Raw genomic sequence first — 18,515 nt, forward strand, 5'->3', positions numbered from 1 at the left:
GTATCATTTTATTTTTTCCACATATAAGCAATATTATACAATATTTGTCTTTCTCTGTCTCACTTAGTATGATAATCTCTAGGTTCATCCATGCTGTTGCAAATGGATTTCATTCTGTTTAATGACTGGGTAACACGTGTATGTGTGTGTGTACGTACATACGTATGTATTACATTTTCTTCATTCAACTGTCAGTGGACATTTAGGTTGCTTCTATGACTTGGCTGTTAAAATTAGTGATGCAATGAACCTTGCGGGTTCATGTGTTTTTTTCAAGTTATAGTTTTCTCTGGATATATGCCCAGGAGTGGGATTGCAGGATCATAGGGTAGCTCTATTTTTAAAGGAACCTCCATACTGTTCTTCAGGGCTTTCAGGTGGCTCAGTGGCAAAGAATCCACCTACCAATGCAGGTAATGCGGTTTCAATCCCTGGGTTGGAGAGATCCCCTAGGGGAGGGCACTCCAGTGTTCTTGTCTGGAGAATCCCAAGGACAGAGGAGCCTGGTGGGCTATGATCCATGGGGTTGAAAAGAGTTGGACTTGACTGAGCTACTGAGCACACACACCTTCAGTAGATGCAGGATTATGGTACTCCCTCCACCTCAGGTCCGGAGAAGGCAATGGCACCCCACTCTAGTGCTCTTGCCTGGAAAATCCCATGGACGGAGGAGCCTGGTAGGCTGCAGTCCATGGGGTCACTAAGGGCTGGACACGACTGAGCGACTTCACTTTTACTTTTCACTTTCATGCACTGGAGAAGGAAATGGCAACCCACTCCAGTGTTCTTGCCTGGAGAATTCCAGGGACGGGGGAGCCTGGTGGGCTGCCGTCTATGGGATCACATAGAGTTGGACATGACTTAAGCGACTTAGCAGCAACTGCCACCTCAGGTCTTAGGTAAACATATTTTATCCTGGATGTTGGCAGCTTGTAAATCAACCATACCTTTCTGCAATCCTTCTGTATCAGCACATATGAATCAGACTTAATTTTTTATTTTTAGGCACATTAACCAGCTGCCATGCGTGGGGGATGCCAGATACTTGCTCTCCTCAATCTCAGCTCCCAGGTGATGGGCTTGTGAGCAGAGCCAAGAAGGTGCTCCCTCCCTGGGCATGGGGTTAGCATGAGTAACGCAGAGATTCTTGTGGTGGGGCTAGAGCCCCAGGGACAGCATCAAGTGCTCCCTGGTGGTGGGTCCAGATATTGCCAGCTGAGCCAGTACAGACTGGGGGCAGCATGCTGCAGTAACACCCAGCCACCAGGGGTGGCGCTGTCCAGCAGCGAGAACTCAGTCAGTCAGTTCAGTGGCTCAGTCATGTCCAACTCTTTATGACCTAATGGACTGCAGCACACCAGGGCTCCCTGTTCATCGCCAACTCCTGGAGTTTACTCAAACTCATGTTGATTGAGTTGATGCCTCCATCCAGCCATCTCATCCTCTGTCGTCCCCTTCTCCTCCTGCCTTCATTCTTTCCCAGCATCAGAGACTTTTTCAATGAGTCAGTTCTTTGCATCAGATGGCCAAAGTACTGGAGTTTCAGCTTCAGTATCAGTCCTTCCAGTGAATATTAAGGACTGATTTCCTTTAGGATGGACTGCTTGGATCTCCCTGCAGTCCAAGGGACCCTCAAGAGTCTTCTCCAACACCACAGTTCAAAAGCATCAATTCTTTGACGCTCAGCTTTCTTTATAGTCCAACTCCCACATCCACACATGACTACTGGAAAAACCATAGCTTTGACTAGATGGACCTTTGTTGGCAAGGCCTCTGCTTTCTAATATGCTGTCGTAACTTTTTTTCCAAGCAGCAAGTGTCTTTTAATTCCATGGCTGTAGCCACCATCTGCAGTGATTTTGGAGCCCAAAAAGATAAAGTCTGTCACTGTTTCCATTGTTTCCCATCTATTTGCCCTGAAGTGATGGGACCAGATGCCATGATCTTAGTTTTCTGAATGTTGAGTTTTAAGCCAACTTTTCACTCTGCTCTTTCACTTTCATCAAAAGTTTCTTAAGTTCTTCTTCACTTTCTGCCATAAGGCTGGTGTCATCTGCATATCTGAGGTTATTGATATTACTCCCAGCAATCTTGATTCCAGCTTATGCTTCATCCAGCCCAGCATTTCTCATGATGTACTCTGCATATAAGTTAAATAAGTAGGGTGACAATGTATAGCCTTGATGTACTCCTTTCCCAATTTGGAACCAGTCTGTTGTTCCATGTCCAGTTCTGTTGCTTCCTAACTTGCATACAGATTTCTCAAGAGACAGGTCAGGTGGTGTGGTATTCCTATCTCTTTAAGAATTTTCCAGAGTTTGTTATGGTCTGCACAGTCAAATGCTTTGGCATAGTCAATAAAGCAGAAGTAGATGTTTTTTCTGGAACTCTTGCTTTTTCAATGATCCAAAGGATGTTGGCAATTTGACCTCTGGTTCCTCTTTTCTAAATCCAGCTTGAACACCTGGAAGTTCATGGTTCAAGTACTGTTGAAGCCTGGCTCAGAGAATTTTTTTTTTTTATTTTTTTTTATTTTATTTATTTTTTTTATTAGTTGGAGGCTAATTACTTCACAACATTTCAGTGGGTTTTGTCATACATTGATATGAATCAGCCATAGATTTACACGTATTCCCCATCCTGATACCCGCTCCCACCTCCCTCTCCACCCGATCTCTCTGGGTCTTCCCAGTGCACCAGGCCCGAGCACTTGTCTCATGCATCCCACCTGGGCTGGTGATCTGTTTCACCATAGATAGTATACGTGCTGTTCTTTTGAAACATCCCACCCTCACCTTCTCCCACAGAGTTCAAAAGTCTGTTCTGTATTTCTGTGTCTCTTTTTCTGTTTTGCATATAGGGTTATCGTTACCATCTTTCTAGATTCCATATATATGTGTTAGTATGCTGTAATGTTCTTTATCTTTCTGGCTTACTTCACTCTGTATAAGGGGCTCCAGTTTCATCCATCTCATTAGGACTGATTCAAATGAATTCTTTTTAATGGCTGAGTAATATTCCATGGTGTATATGTACCACAGCTTCCTTATCCATTCATCTGCTGATGGGCATCTAGGTTGCTTCCATGTCCTGGCTATTATAAACAATGCTGCGATGAACATTGGGGTGCACGTGTCTCTTTCAGATCTGGTTTCCTCAGTGTGTATGCCCAGGAGTGGAATTGCTGGGTCATATGGCAGTTCTATTTCCAGTTTTTTAAGAAATCTCCACACTGTTTTCCATAGCGGCTATACTAGTTTGCATTCCCACCAACAGTGTAAGAGGGTTCCCTTTTCTCCACACCCTCTCCAGCATTTATTGCTTGTAGACTTTTGGATAGCAGCCATCCTGACTGGCGTGTAATGGTACCTCATTGTGGTTTTGATTTGCATTTCTCTGATAATGAGTGATGTTGAGCACCTTTTCATGTGTTTGTTAGCCATCTGTATGTCTTCTTTGGAGAAATATCTGTTTAGTTCTTTGGCCCATTTTTTGATTGGGTCATTTATTTTTCTGGAATTGAGCTTCAGGAGTTGCTTGTATATTTTTGAGATTAATCCTTTGTCTGTTTCTTCATTTGCTATTATTTTCTCCCAATCTGAGGGCTGTCTTTTCACCTTACTTATAGTTTCCTTTGTAGTGCAAAAGCTTTTAAGTTTCATTAGGTCCCATTTGTTTATTTTTGCTTTTATTTCCAATATTCTGGGAGGTGGGTCATAGAGGATCTTGCTGTGATTTATGTCGGAGAGTGTTTTGCCTATGTTCTCCTCTAGGAGTTTTATAGTTTCTGGTCTTACATTTAGATCTTTAATCCATTTTGAGTTTATTTTTGTGTATGGTGTTAGAAAGTGTTCTAGTTTCATTCTTTTACAAGTGGTTGACCAGTTTTCCCAGCACCACTTGTTAAAGAGGTTGTCTTTTTTCCATTGTATATCCTTGCCTCCTTTGTCAAAGATAAGGTGTCCATAGGTTTGTGGATTTATCTCTGGGCTTTCTATTCTGTTCCATTGATCTATATTTCTGTCTTTGTGCCAGTACCATACTGTCTTGATGACTGTGGCTTTGTAGTAGAGTCTGAAGTCAGGCAGGTTGATTCCTCCAGTTCCATTCTTCTTTCTCAAGATTACTTTGGCTATTCAAGGTTTTTTGTATTTCCATACAAATTGTGAAATTCTTTGGTCTAGTTCTGTGAAAAATACCGTTGGTAGCTTGATAGGGATTGCATTGAATCTATAGATTGCTTTCGGTAGAATAGCCATTTTGACAATATTGATTCTTCCAATCCATGAACACGGTATGTTTCTCCATCTGTTTGTGTCCTCTTTGATTTCTTTCATCAGTGTTTTATAGTTTTCTATGTATAGGTCTTTTGTTTCTTTAGGTAGATATATTCCTAAGTATTTTATTCTTTTTGTTGCAATGGTGAATGGTATTGTTTCCTTAATTTCTCTTTGTTTTTTCATTGTTAGTATATAGGAATGCAAGGGATTTCTGTGTGTTAATTTTATATCCTGCAACTTCACTATATTCATTGATTAGCTCTAGTAATTTTCTGGAAGAGTCTTTAGGGTTTTCTATGTAGAGGATCATGTCATCTGCAAACAGTGAGAGTTTCACTTCTTCTTTTCCTATCTGGATTCCTTTTACTTCTTTTTCTGCTCTGATTGCTGTGGCCAAAACTTCCAACACTATGTTGAATAGTAGTGGTGAGAGTGGGCACCCTTGTCTTGTTCCTGATTTCAGGGGAAATGCTTTCAATTTTTCACCATTGAGGGTGATGCTTGCTGTGGGTTTGTCATATATAGCTTTTATTATGTTGAGGTATGTTCCTTCCATTCCTGCTTTTTGGAGAGTTTTAATCATAAATGAGTGTTGAATTTTGTCAAAGGCTTCCTCTGCATCTATTGAGATAATCATGGCTCAGAGAATTTTGAGCATTACTTTGCTAGAGTGTGAGATGAGTGCAATTGTGCGGTAGTTTGAGTATTCTTTGGCATTGCCTTTCTTTGGGATTCGAATGAAAACTGACCTTTTCCAGTCCTGTGGCCACTGCTGAGTCTTCCAAATTTGATGGCATATTGAGTGCAGCACTTTCACAGCATCATCTTTTGGGATTTGAAATAGCTCAGCTGGAATCCCATCACCTCCACTAGCTTTGTTCATAGTGATGCTTCCTAAGGCCCACTTGACTTCGCATTCCAGGATGTCTGGCTCCAGGATGGTGATCACACCATCATGATTATCTGGTTTGTGAAGATCTATTTTATATAGTTTTTCTGTGTATTCTTGCCACTGCTTCTTAATATCTTCTGCTTCTGTTAGGTCCATACCATTTCTGTCCTTTATTGTGCCCATCTTTGCATGAAACGTTCCCTTAGTATCTCTAATTTTCTTGAAGAGACCTCAGGGCCGTTCAAAGGGCCCGGCTCCACGGCACCCTAAGACTGACCCATGTATTTGTGTGTCTTCTATCTGCACATGTGAATGTGACTGTTTTCAGGTGTATAGTATTCTATTAATTGGCTAAGCTAGAATTTAGTCTCTGCTGTTGAAGAACGTTTGGGCCATTTTTAGTCTTTCTCTATGTATGATGCCACCATGAAATCCTCTTTCTACAGAGATGCATCACTCAGAGTCCGAATATACAGAATTTTAAGAAGTAGAAGCACTGCCTAATAGAACATGTACCTTGTAGTGTTGCTAAGTCTTACCTAGTCACTCTCTGAAGTGGTGTCCTGATCTCCTCCTTACCCATCTCAAGAGAGACCTGGACACTGTGTCCCATCTCCCCTCCACCCATCCCCCAAACCTCCACCTCCATTCTTGCCTCTCACTGCCCCCTTTCTGCACATTATTACTGCTGTTGCTGCCCTAGGAAATCAGATGCAGGGTACAGTTATTTTCTCAGTTATGCTTCTTAAGAACGAAGGTGAGATAGAATTCATAGAATTTACCCTTTTAATGTATACCTATAAGTCAAATGTTTTTCTTCTTTACTATTAAAAATGGGGTTTGATGTTGCAGTGATCACCACAATCTGTGTTAGAACACTGCTGTCACCCCTAAAATTGAACAAAAGCCCTCACTAGTCACTCCTCCTCCTCCTCACCCCAGCCTTCGGCTTTAGACAACCACTACTCTCTGTATAGATTTGGCTGCCCTGGATATTGCATATAAATACAGTCATTCAATATATGTTTTTCTGGTGAATGGCTTCTTGTATTTAGCATAATGTTTTCAAAATAATACTCCATTGTAAGGAAGCACCACACTTTGTTGGTCTCTTCACTAGTTGATGGACATTTGGGCTGTTCCCACATTTGGACAATTGGGAATAATGCTGATATAAACATCCATGTGTGAATATATGTTTTTTAGTTCTGTTGCCCATATGTGTTGGAGTGGAATTGCTGAACCTTGTGGTAACCCCATGTTTCAACTACCCAATGAAGGACTGCCAGGCTGTTTTCCACAGCCACCTTACCATTGTTACTTTCCCATCAGACAGTACAGGCGTTCCAATTTCTGCACATCTTTGCCTCCACTTGTTTCTTGTCATTATGGTCTGAGCCACCCTAGTGGGTGTGAAGTGGTTTTCATTTGTGTTTCCTTAATGATTAATGATGTTGAGCATCTTTTCATTTGCTTTGGAGACATGTGTATTCAAATTGGCTGCCAGTGTTTTCGTTAGGTTATCTGCCTATGTACTATTTAGCCATACGGGTTTACATATTCTAAATATAAGTCCCTGAGTAGACACATGGCTTGTACTTTCTCCCATTCTGATTTGGGGTGGGGGGAGGGTGGGGGTGCCACTTCAATTTTCTTAGTATTTATTTATTTGTTTGGTTGCACTGGGTCTTAGTTGTGCCATGTGGGATCTAGTTCCCTGACCAGGGATCAAACCTGGGCCCCCATTGGAGCATGGCGTCTTAGCCACTGGACCACCAGGAAGTCCTGGGGGCTTTGACTTTAATGGAAAAACCAATTTGTTTCTTACATAAGTTTTGCGTTAGAGTTGCCTTTCAAACTAACTTGTTTTGGTATCCATTTAAAGATAATCACTTTTTTTTTCAGTTCTTCTACTGACTGGAGATAATTAAGAGGTGGTTTATTTTTATCCATAAAAACAGAGTGTAGCCATAACTCTGAAATGAATGGCTGCCGTTGAAGCATTACTTACAGACTTTTCTCATTAGTTGAATGGAAGACTTGCTTCTGATTCAGATTATTATCTGAGGGAAATAGTTTTTCCTGACAATAAGCTCATCATCACATGAGAACAAAGATTATTTGTTAAAGCAAGCTGCTGTTTTGTTAGATTAAAAAGAAATGGGGCGGTGCAAAGAAAACAGCAAAGTGATGCTTCCAGTCAGGCTGACTGGACCTGTAAACTCCAACATCCACAGAGCATAGGGCACGGCTTGCTGGGTGTCCTTAGATGCAAATTACTAGAGCGTGTGTCTTGGAGAAAGGAGGGCAGATAACCACAGGGTTTGGCTCAGAGCAAGAGAAAATTTCACTATCATTAGTGCTGGCCTATTTTCATTATCTCAAAATAACAGAACCCCACTGAAAGCACCATCTCATTGATGGCTGACATTGTAATTTAAAGCTTTTGTATGTAAAAGGTCTTAGTTTGGAAAGGTGGATTTAGAGTATTTTATGATTAATTATTCCTTTTGGTCAAGCTTTTTATTTTTCAAGTGTGCTATTTCGCAGTTGCTATATATTTCCCTCAGGATATTGATAAAGCTTTTATGACATGAGTACATCAGTGACAACCATCACCACTTACTACACTTGTGTTCCTCTGAAAGGCTGCTCGGTGTCAAATTCTACATAGCAGTACTCCTCTGTGTACAATTAATACGTTGGTAGCATTCTGTAAGTAAAGTAGAAAGTAGCTGACACTATTCAGGAGGAACACAGTGCTCATCATCTCATCTCCACGAGAGATGCTGCTTCTCATCTGTGTTAGTAGCAACATGGGTGAAGATGTGTGTGAGAAGAGCTTTAGCACGAAGCAAACCCTCAGACTGACTCTCAATCTTCACAGCAATCAGGAACTGACTCTTCACTGAGATTTCAGATGAAAAATGTTGTAATTCCTCCTGGATCACAAATCTAGCAAGTAGATAAGGTAAGCTTCACATCTACTGTTTTTTTCAAACATTTCTCATGTCTAATTAGTACTTGAGAAAGACATAAAGAAGACAGGCATATTTGTCTCTTCTGTCTGTCTAGAACAAACTTCGTTCTCATATATGTCATGAACACCTTTCTACATCATGATGTAATCTTTGTTCTCTAATGAAATATACTAAATTAAACTCTCTTCTATTTAATGTAACACATTGTATAAGATTGATATAAGAAGCAGTTCATTTAAGACAGATGTGTGATACACCCAGGTTATTTCTGATTTTATCTATTAAAAATAATCCTGCTATACACATACCTGAATATGCAAAAAATAATGATCACATTTGTCTGATTAAAAATTTTAGAGGTAGAATCATTGATAAAAGAATATTGACAAGTTTATACATCTCACATACTCACCAAAAATGAACATTCAGGTGCCTTTTTCTAGTCCACCCCAAAACATTTTTAAGAAACTTCAACATTCTCTTGGCTGAAAATGATCTACCTTTGTTGTCATATTTTTCAAGTTAAAATCTTTTCATAGTTTATTAGCCATTTTTACTTACTTATATTTAATGATATTCTTAGGGTAATGTAGTTTGTTTATTCTTTTGCATTTCCACTTTGTAAATTAAGGATATTCTGTGTCTTGCATATTTATTGCATTTATGCCAGCTGATATTTTCTATTTTGCTGCCAGTGAAGGAAAATTTTTTTTAACCAGTTGTAAAATACATGCCCATTATTTTTGTTTCTGTTTCTTTCAAATCACATCCTTTCTATCACACTCAGCTCCTTCATCTGCAGACCAACCTGATATTTGCTCTGAAAAATCACGTAAGTGCAGCATACCTTGCCTTTCCAGCTTGTATTTCCCAGTCTTTTCTGTGTATGTCACCTTGAAAAGTAAACCGTTCCCTTCCAAGTCTGGATGATACCTGATACACATGAAAGGGAAGAAATCACCAAGGATTAATCATAACCTCTCCTTTTACCATAATATATTATTTCTCCTATTTAGACATTAATGGTTAATTCTTTTAAAAATCTGTCATTCCTTTGAGTTTCACATTTATACTTAAAATTGAAAAAGAGAGACATGAACTTCAACCAACAAACTGTCTCATTTTGGTCTCAAAAAACAGTAGTAGTAAATTTGGCACCTTATTTATACATTGAGTATCCTCTGTAAATGGGGGCACACATATGAATTCCCTCAGAGCCTACATTATGTAAAACTCACTGTGTCATAGCTACTGTCTCATGCATATCACGCGAGGCCCTTTATGTTCAAGTTCATGATGAATTAGTGCAGAAGCAAAGGGTTAACTTGCAAAGGAGGCTGTGAAGGTGCATCTGGAATTTCCCTTTCTCAGCCCATGCAGGGTGGTGACTGAGGCCTGGGCAGAGTCCCACGCTGACAGTGGGGTGTGGTCTGCATCTAGGCTCTCGTGTGTCTGGCAGGGACAGCCTGTCTCTCCTGGCCAGTTTCTTTCTCATCTCAGGGACGGCTTTCTTCCGTCAGATGATGAAGGGGTAATGTGGCCATCAGGCCAGGATGAGGGCCCTGAGTTTTCACGGTGCAGACAGGACCCAGGTTGTCTTGGAAGGAATACCGATTGGTGCCCCCACCTCTACACAGACATGATGATTAGACAGTCCTCCAGGAAGTACTCACATAACCATCCAGTCCCCAGTTGTCATTCTCAAAGTTGCTGATGAAAATATCCACTGGTTCTTTAATCTGAAAAGCTTTCAGAAGTGGGCCTCCTCCTCCTTGTAAATGCCTAGGAAAGAATCACTGTGTTGTTATTACATCATAGGAATGCTTATGAGTTAGGAAGGCAGGCACTCGGCCCATTTATGTGGAATATGATACAGAGAGGATAGTGTTTTCAATAACAGAGATTAATATTTAGCTGCAGTCCTTCTTTTTTCCTAAAAATCACCTCTTTCTGAAGTCTTCTCTGTCTCAATTAAGCATCGTTTACTTCACTCAATTCAACACCTTTATCCCACAGAAGGAACAAAAGTAACATACATTCAGTTATATTAATTTTTTAAGTCCAGCGTTTTTATTCAGTTTTTACTCACTTCTGAGGACAGGGGTATGTAGTATAAGAAAGAAAAAGAGACATAACCTAGAGGATTAAACTACTGTGTATGAAATAAGCTACATGGATATACTGCATAGCACAGGGAATATACCAAATATTTTACAATAATTTTAAGTGGAGAATAATCTATAAAAATATTGAATCACTAAAAAAAAGTCTTGATAAATACAGCTATGTTGAAAATACATATGGAGATTTTGTACAAAATTCTTACACAATTTAAAACAAATTGATTTATATTGACTTATATTTATATTGAATTCTTATACTTATATTGATTTATATTGATTTATATTGAATTCTAAATCAATATAAAAAAAGAGATACCATAACAATAACCCCAAATGCAGTTACTTATACAGATCAATTGCACTTATTGAAATGGCATGGAGGACAGAGGTTCTTGGAATGACCGCTGAATGGATTTGTCCAGGGGGTCAGGGTATATGTGTGGGGTGGCGGGGGGATGTGTTTGCAGCTATGGCTAGTTCCCTACCCAGAGGAAGAACCAAATAAATAAGTAAACAAACAAATGAACAGATATTTGCCGGGACCAGCCGGCAAAGAGAACAAGTCCCAATCACAACAGCATAGAAGCCTGAGAAAAGAACCGATAGTAAAGGACGGGGTCGAGAGGACTGAATGCTCTTGAGGCAAGTCAGTGATTTTATTGAGTAAAACAGCTACGTTTATACTACTACAAGCATAAAAAATGCCATCTGGTTCTTGCCACATCAATACCATTCTTTATCATAAGTGATTGCAGAAGCTTACATTCTGTTTTTAACATTCCAAGATAAACTAGGCATGGGAACTAAGTGAAAGATCACTACTATGTTTTTCTCAAGGAAGAACAAAGGAGACCCAGCAAATGTTTTACTACTTTATCATGGGGTGGTGGGACAGGGAATGGCCTCTTTCAAGGCTTTCCCAGGGCCTTTTTGGGCCTTGAGCAGGCCGGCTCCCCGCAGATATTAAGTAAATAACAATGAACCCAAACGTCTTCTGTGCAGAGAGACAGGTTAATGTTCATTTCGGGGACTCTGGCAATTAATTCCCACTTCCTCCCATCACAGAAGAGTGGCCACTGTCTAACCTCACAGGATGGAAGGGAACCCACAGACGAGAAAGACCTGTGAATGGGGAGGACCCTGAGGACAAGGAGGACCACCTAACAAATTGACTGGGCTGCTGTCCATCTCCATCAGCAGCAACTCTGTGTTCCTGGCATCCAGTTTAACGTATAAAACTCTGAATCCCACTTCTAAAAACTGTCAGTAGAGATAAGATTCAGGAGAGTTTTACGTCAATTAAATTACAGCACCCCACAGGGCACCAGGTCCAGGCTGGTCCTCCAGAAGCATGACTTCCGCCTCCTTCTCTACGCGCCTTCCCAACCAGACTGTACAGGGCAGGGGGACTTCCGTCCACTGGGACTCAGTCTGAACAACACTTGATCCAACCTCTTTACCAAATCCAAACCTAATTGCATCAGAGTCACATTGGAGAGCATTTCCTTTGCGGAAAAAAATTCAAACACCATGAAGAGAAATATCCAAAGGACCTGGGTAAGCCTATGAAATCTGGATATTTTCAAAGGCTCAGTTTATTCTGACACAGGACTAGATTTGAGCACCCAGTCTATTTCATTTATACATTCACAGGGTCAAGGTGCAAAGAAATTTTGGGGACCCCAGATCATGAATTCATAAATAAGTACATGTTAAAAGTCTGTGAGTATGAAATATATTTCTTTTCTTGCATCCAGAATGTGTGCACCATTTTTAGATGTTTTCCCAGCCAGGGAAGCAGGAAAGTGAGATGTGAGGAATGGGAGGAGTCCTGAGTGGCTCTCACACTTTCTAGAAGTGAACCATGTGTCTGTCTAGTCATCAGTAACCTGTGAGTGCCCCTCAGGGGTCCTTTATGTTCAGAACCAAGGCTGCGGCTTGTGGTAACTCAGAGTCTGAACCCTTTAGGAGTTAAGTCTATAAAAAAGGATACATTGTTGTAAGAAGTGAGATAATTAAAAAAAAAACAAAAGAAGACAGTAGATTCAGTATGAAGGTGATTCTGTGTCCTATGGGTTGAGTGTGGGTTTGGAATTCTAATCGCTGAGATTCTGACCACAGAGTTCAAATCCTACTCCTGCACTGTCACTTAGGAAGGTCGCTTAGTTTTCCTGGGTATCTCTCTTTTTTAACCAGTAAAAAAAAGAAAAGAAAAGAAATGTGTTTATATACATTGTCCTTCTTTCATCAATTTTGTGATTTAAGTATTAAAGAACTTACAATAGTGTCTTACTTAAAAATAAACCAGAGTTGGTGCTTTTTTTTTAAAAATTGCTTTTTTAAACTGAGACACATCAATAAAAGCTCACCAGGAGCAAACAAGTTTTATAGAATGACAGCAAGAGGATATCAAAACTGTGAATTTTGGAGATGTGACTATCTGGACATAAATCTTACATCTTTGATGTAACAGGATGTGTGTGTAATCTGAGCAAATTAATTTGCCTTTCTGTACTGGTTTTGTCACCTTTAAAGTGAGGAGACAGAACTGTCCTGCCCCAGTCACTGAGATGACATAGTGAGAGGCAGCAGGTGCAAAGCCCAGGTGATGTCAGACAGCACTCGGCCTGGTGTTGGCACCCCCTCGACCAGAAGACTGACAGAGGGTCTGGTGAGGGAGATCCCTGGGTGCCTACCTGTCAACTTCAGCTCCCCTGGGAGGCTTCAATGAAGGTCATGTTCACTTTGCTGCTTGCTGAGTTGAAACAGTTTGACAGTTGGGGTCACAGGCTATCTTTTCCCTGAATATTCATAATATCCCTTCCACACCAAATGGATGAAAAACACATCTGAAGGAACTGTGGGGGGAAAAACAGACAAATGTTAGCACACAAGGAACAATTACACTTAGACGTGTTGCTCAGTTAAGACATCACAACAGTGACAATGGCGAGGACAAAAATGACCTGTCTCCGTGTCCCCTCACAGCAGGATGATAAGAGTCAGATGGGCCAAGTGGGGAGCAGGCAGGTTACTGAGAGGTGCAGACAAGCATCCGTCACTGCGGTGGATGCCAGTGCGCCTGTTACCAGATCCACCAGGGCCAGCATGCGTGGGGAACCGGGACCGCAGACACTAGGTAAGATCTCATCAGACACCTGGAAAACCACCACCGCTACTTCACTGAATAACCAAGTCCACCTGCTGTGGGAAGACCTAGGAGGCTGAGAGGAACTGACATCTGCCGGGCTCTTCTGCCCTCAGAAAGCCTACACTTCACAGCACCACTCTGACTGCACAGACCCAGCTTACAGAAACAAAGATGCTTTATTTCCCAAGGTCTTTATTTTATAAGTAAAGCCAATCTCTCATCTAACTCTTCTGCTCTACTCTAATCCCCTTTATAAGAAATAGTCCAGAATTGGCAAGAAAGCTAGACTCAATGATGTCAAAAACAAAAGGCAGGAAGTTTTCTTAAAACATTACAATTCATCTGGGACAGGAATTCTTACAAAGATTATTGAGCTGTTCTCTCTTTGCACTGGTTACAAAAAAGTTAAACTTCTTTTTCACATTTCTGCTAATATGCATAAAATCCTGCTATTTTCACAATACTGCTATAACATTTTACAGGGAAACTGATGTAAATCTATATCAGTGAATGTACTCAATCTCTCTCTGCCTTGTATCTCATGTGTAAATTGTTTAACTGGACAAGATCCACCCTGACTGGGAATGGTCAGAACATATTTTTGGACTTCCTAGGTAGAAAGAAAGATGCTTGTCTGCCTAAGTGTGATTTTTCTTTTTCTGTTTTTTAGCAAATGCCCTTACAGCCACAGCATGAGGAGGACAAAGCACAGTGTCCCTGGCTGTGCATTTCTTTCCAGCTCCACTGGACGTTTGCCTGTCTTCCCAGATAGGCTGACGCTGTAAGACATCTCCTAACAACAGAACAACAGATGTCAGCACTTGTAGGGCTTTGACGGGCCCAACTTCCTAATAGCAATCATTTTAAAACTCAAATAAGTCTGAAGCAGAGACACGACCCAGGTCTCCGACACAGCTGCTGATTGATCAGGACACTGAACAAGCCCGCCCGTCAGTAGCAGCATCACCGAGGCCCACTTTTAATCAGCAAGCCCAGAATGCCTCATCTTCCTTTTCTGAAATACCTTTTAAACAGTATCCAGATCATTTTCCCTGGTCAGAAGGGACACCTTCAGTGGAAGCTGTGAAGGCACAGAGGTGGGCCTTGGTCAGGTGGGCCAGTGGGAGCAGCAGCAGGTCTGAGGGGCAGGTCAGCTGTGGCCACTGGGGACCTAAAGGATCCTTTGGGGTCCTTGTCCTCTCACCTACTGCTGGTGGTCTGTGGTGTAAAGTAACCATCACGGCCGACGGGCTAGACTGTGCCCCTAAACAAAGAAACCTGTTTCTTCAGCGCTTCCCTTCAGAGAGGGCAGGGCACACTGAGATAAAGTTTGTAACTCTGTGACTGATGCAGAGTGATGTTTGGTAGAGACCAATGTAATATTGGAACGCAATTATCCTTCAATTAAAAGTGAATAAATTAAAAAAAAAAAAAAAAAGGCCTGCAGACTTTTCACTGTCCACGACAAAACCAGCAAAAATATAGAACAAACACACCACCACCACCCACTGTGTTTCCTTCCATCAAAGAAAACATTGCCTGGATAGAGCACTGCTTTCTGTGTTTGATTTGTAAATAACATTTACATAGAACAGTCCAGTAAAGAATTTTAAGGTAGGTCTCATACTTCATGGTATACAATGCATGACTTCCTTTAAGCATATTGGAACTTTTTGCCACATCTAAAAATTAAATGCCAAAACCCAGCATCTGTGACTGAACTATATAGCACTTCATATACCCTCTTCACATTTGATCCTGGAACAGAGTTTATGTCTAAGAAACCAGTGTGAACACCTGAATAAAGAAAACACCAAAAAATGCAACTTACCTAAGTGTTTTATGTTCTATTTTTTTTTTTTTTAAGTTTGACTTACACTATGATTTGGGGACACACTTTATGTTTAAATATTCTCTAAATTTATAACAGATATAACAGGCCAGATGACTTGGAATAACCAACATCTTCATTAGGAAATAAACCTGCACCTTTCCTGTTTGCTACAGCATACATTAAGCAAGGTATTACACACAACAGAAAGTGAGAATTAACATATCGGAGGCAGAGGATGTCTGATTATGAAGATACTTGGGAAAGGATATCGCCCCACATGTGAACTGCTGGAACGCACAGCTGATGCTGTTATGATGTGCCGTTTACTGTGGCATCCTCGTGTGGAGAAGACACACAGCCCTCTTTCTAAGGCTCTCTGGTATACCACACTCTGGGCTAACACCTGAGGTCCACTTCTACCTACAGAGCCCAAGGTACCTTTCAGTAAATCAGGGTGGGATGACAGAGGTTTTCCTCTCAAGTAAAGTGTTGTTTTTCCAAAATTCTTCAAGAGATGGGAATACCATACCACCTGACCTGCCTCCTGAGAAATCTGTATGCAGGTCAAGAAGCAACAGTTAGGACTGGACATGGAACAACAGACTGGTTCCAAAAAGGGAAAGGAGTACATCGAGGCTATATATTGTCACCCTGCTTATTTAACTTATATGCAGAGTACATCATGAGAAATGCTGGGCTGGAGGAAGCACAAGCTGTAATCAAGATTGCCAGGAGAAATATCAACAATCTCATATATGCAGATGACACCACCCTTATGGCAGAAAGTGAAGAAGAACCCTTGATGAAAGTGAAAGAGGAGAGTGAAAAAGTTGGCTTAAAGCTCAACATTCAGAAAACTAAGATCATGACATCTGGTCCCATCACTTCATGGCAAACAGATGGGGAAACAAGGGAAACAGTGACAGACTTTATCTTTTGGGACTCCAAAAATCATTGCAGACGGTGACTGCAGCCTTGAAATTAAAAGACACTTGCTCCTTGGAAGAAAAGTTAAGACCAACCTATACAGCTTATTAAAAAGCAGAGACTTTACCTTGCCAACAAAGGTCTGACTACTCAAAACTATGGTTTTTCCAGTAGTCATGTATGGATGTGAGAGTTAGATTATAAGAAAGCGGAGTACCGCAGAATTGATGCTTTTGAACTGTGGTGTTGGAGAAGACTCTAAAGAGTGCCTTTGACAACAAGTCCATCCTAAAGGAAATCAGTCCTGAATATTCATTGGAAGGACTGATACTGAAGCTGAAACTCCAATACTTTGGCCACCTGATGCGAAGAACTGACTCATCTGAAAAGACTCTGATGCTGGGAAAGACTGAAGGTGGGAGGAGAAGGGGACGACAGAGGATGAAATGGTTGGATGGCATCACCGACTCAATGGACATGAGTTTGAGTGAACTCCGGGAGTTGGCAATGGACAGGGAGGCCTGGCGTGCTGCAGTCCATGGGATCACAGAGTCAGACATGACTGAACAACTGAACTGAACTGATTGTTGTTCCATTAATAAACCACAATTATGAAAGAAATAGGAATCTGTATGGGCTTGGTGTTTTAAATAATTGAAACATTAACTTGTCCATGAAGTGAAGGAATCAGAAATTTATTTGGCTGCACATAGTAGAGAACAGATCACCTTATTTGATTTAAATCTGTAACTTTTCTGGGTTAAAAATCTGGAGTTTTAGTAACTGTTTCATTAACTTCTCTCCTTTACCTACAAGTAAAAAGACAAATTATCACTTTCAAAAAACATTTATTTTCAAATAAGTTTGAAAAATATCAAACTGAAGCAATGTTTGTTTCTCTAGATTTCTTGAATGCACAAAATAGGAATATGTTACACATCTCCACTTTAAATCCACATATTCGCAGCAGATTATCCTTTGCTTTGTGGGAAAACTGAGTTTCATAGTGGAAATCAACTTGCATCTGACTTGGGCATTCAGTGTATTACAATAGAGAGCCTGTAAAGGAGGGTATTTAAACCATTTCTCACTCCTCTTTGGAAACTGTCTCCAAGGCAAAGGTAATTGACAAAATTACTATAAAAGAACCATAATTCCTCTCAGTTTTCCAAGTTCTCACCACCATTAATGAACTCACCAGGTAGCAGTGAACAACATCAAAACACTTCACCTGCAAAATGTTTAATTTGGCTTGTCAACTTAGATTTAACTCATAATCTGTTCACTTTCATAGTTTTGTATCAAACTACAAATTAACACTTTTTTAAAGTATGTATCTGACTCTGTGAGAGAGGGGCAAGGGAAAAGAAACATTAAGTGTCTTAATTCCTAACATGAATTCAACAGAGAAGCTTTCTGAGGGGATTCTGACAGAGAGAAGGTTGTTTCCATGGAATTCTGACAGAGAGTGGGAGGATTCCAAGAAAATCCTGACAGAAAGGTGTGTAAGGGGAATCCTGAGGGGTTTCCAGTGGAAACCTGAGGGCAGAACGGGGTTTCCAGTGGGATCCTGAGGGGCAGAAGCGGGTTTTTTCTGGGGAATCCTGACCCATAGGAAGAGAATTCTTTCTTTCAGAATTGAGAGCAAGAACTACTAACAGGCTCCAAGAACCTACCGCTAAAGGCATGGGCTGTATCCCACTCTGCCATGTCCATTTCTAATGCTTAGCTGTCATGTCTAATAGTGGTTTGGAGGAGAAGCCGAGGTATGATGCTGTCAGCTCTGACTCGGTGTTACTTTTATTTGTAAATACACAACTCTGTGAGTCATTTAGTGCATCATTCTGGTGTTCATCATTTTTGTAAGTTTAGAAAGCAAAACCAATGCCAAGGACACATAAACTTATATTCTACCACCAAATATCTGTGTGGTCTCCAAAATAACAGACCTATGTTACTTATTCACCAATATTGGTGATCTTTGTCCACTTTCATTAAAAAATACATTTTCCAAAGACACAATGTATTTTATTTTCCTTCTAACTCATAACACGTTTCTCTTTGACTTAAAATGTGATCTTCAAACAATGAGATCTGCATCTCTCCTGAGCTTCTGCCACGTCTGCATCCAACACAGACTGCACACATATTCACACACACGCAGCTCACACACAGCAAGCACGGATTTGGGGGGATGACGGACAGTGCCTCCAAGAGGCTACTCCTTGGGGTTCTTCCACCTGGACACGAGTCTGTTCTGCAGGGACCCACTCTCACTTCTCACCAGTGACTTACTTTTACAGACAGGGGACTTCCCTGTCCATTTC

General features: G+C 40.9%; 1 long non-coding RNA gene across 1 annotated transcript; it reads left to right on the forward strand.

The window, feature by feature from the left end:
• The first annotated feature begins 7,929 nt into the window (after positions 1-7,929).
• Positions 7,930-14,890, forward strand: LOC122676023. The gene is made up of 2 exons (XR_006335395.1): positions 7,930-8,143; positions 14,098-14,890. It is a non-coding gene; the product is annotated as an uncharacterized LOC122676023 (long non-coding RNA).
• Positions 14,891-18,515: the final 3,625 nt, after the last annotated feature.

This window comes from Cervus elaphus, chromosome 2 (assembly GCF_910594005.1).
Source record: "Cervus elaphus chromosome 2, mCerEla1.1, whole genome shotgun sequence".
In the NCBI taxonomy this organism is placed as follows: Eukaryota; Metazoa; Chordata; class Mammalia; order Artiodactyla; family Cervidae; genus Cervus; species Cervus elaphus.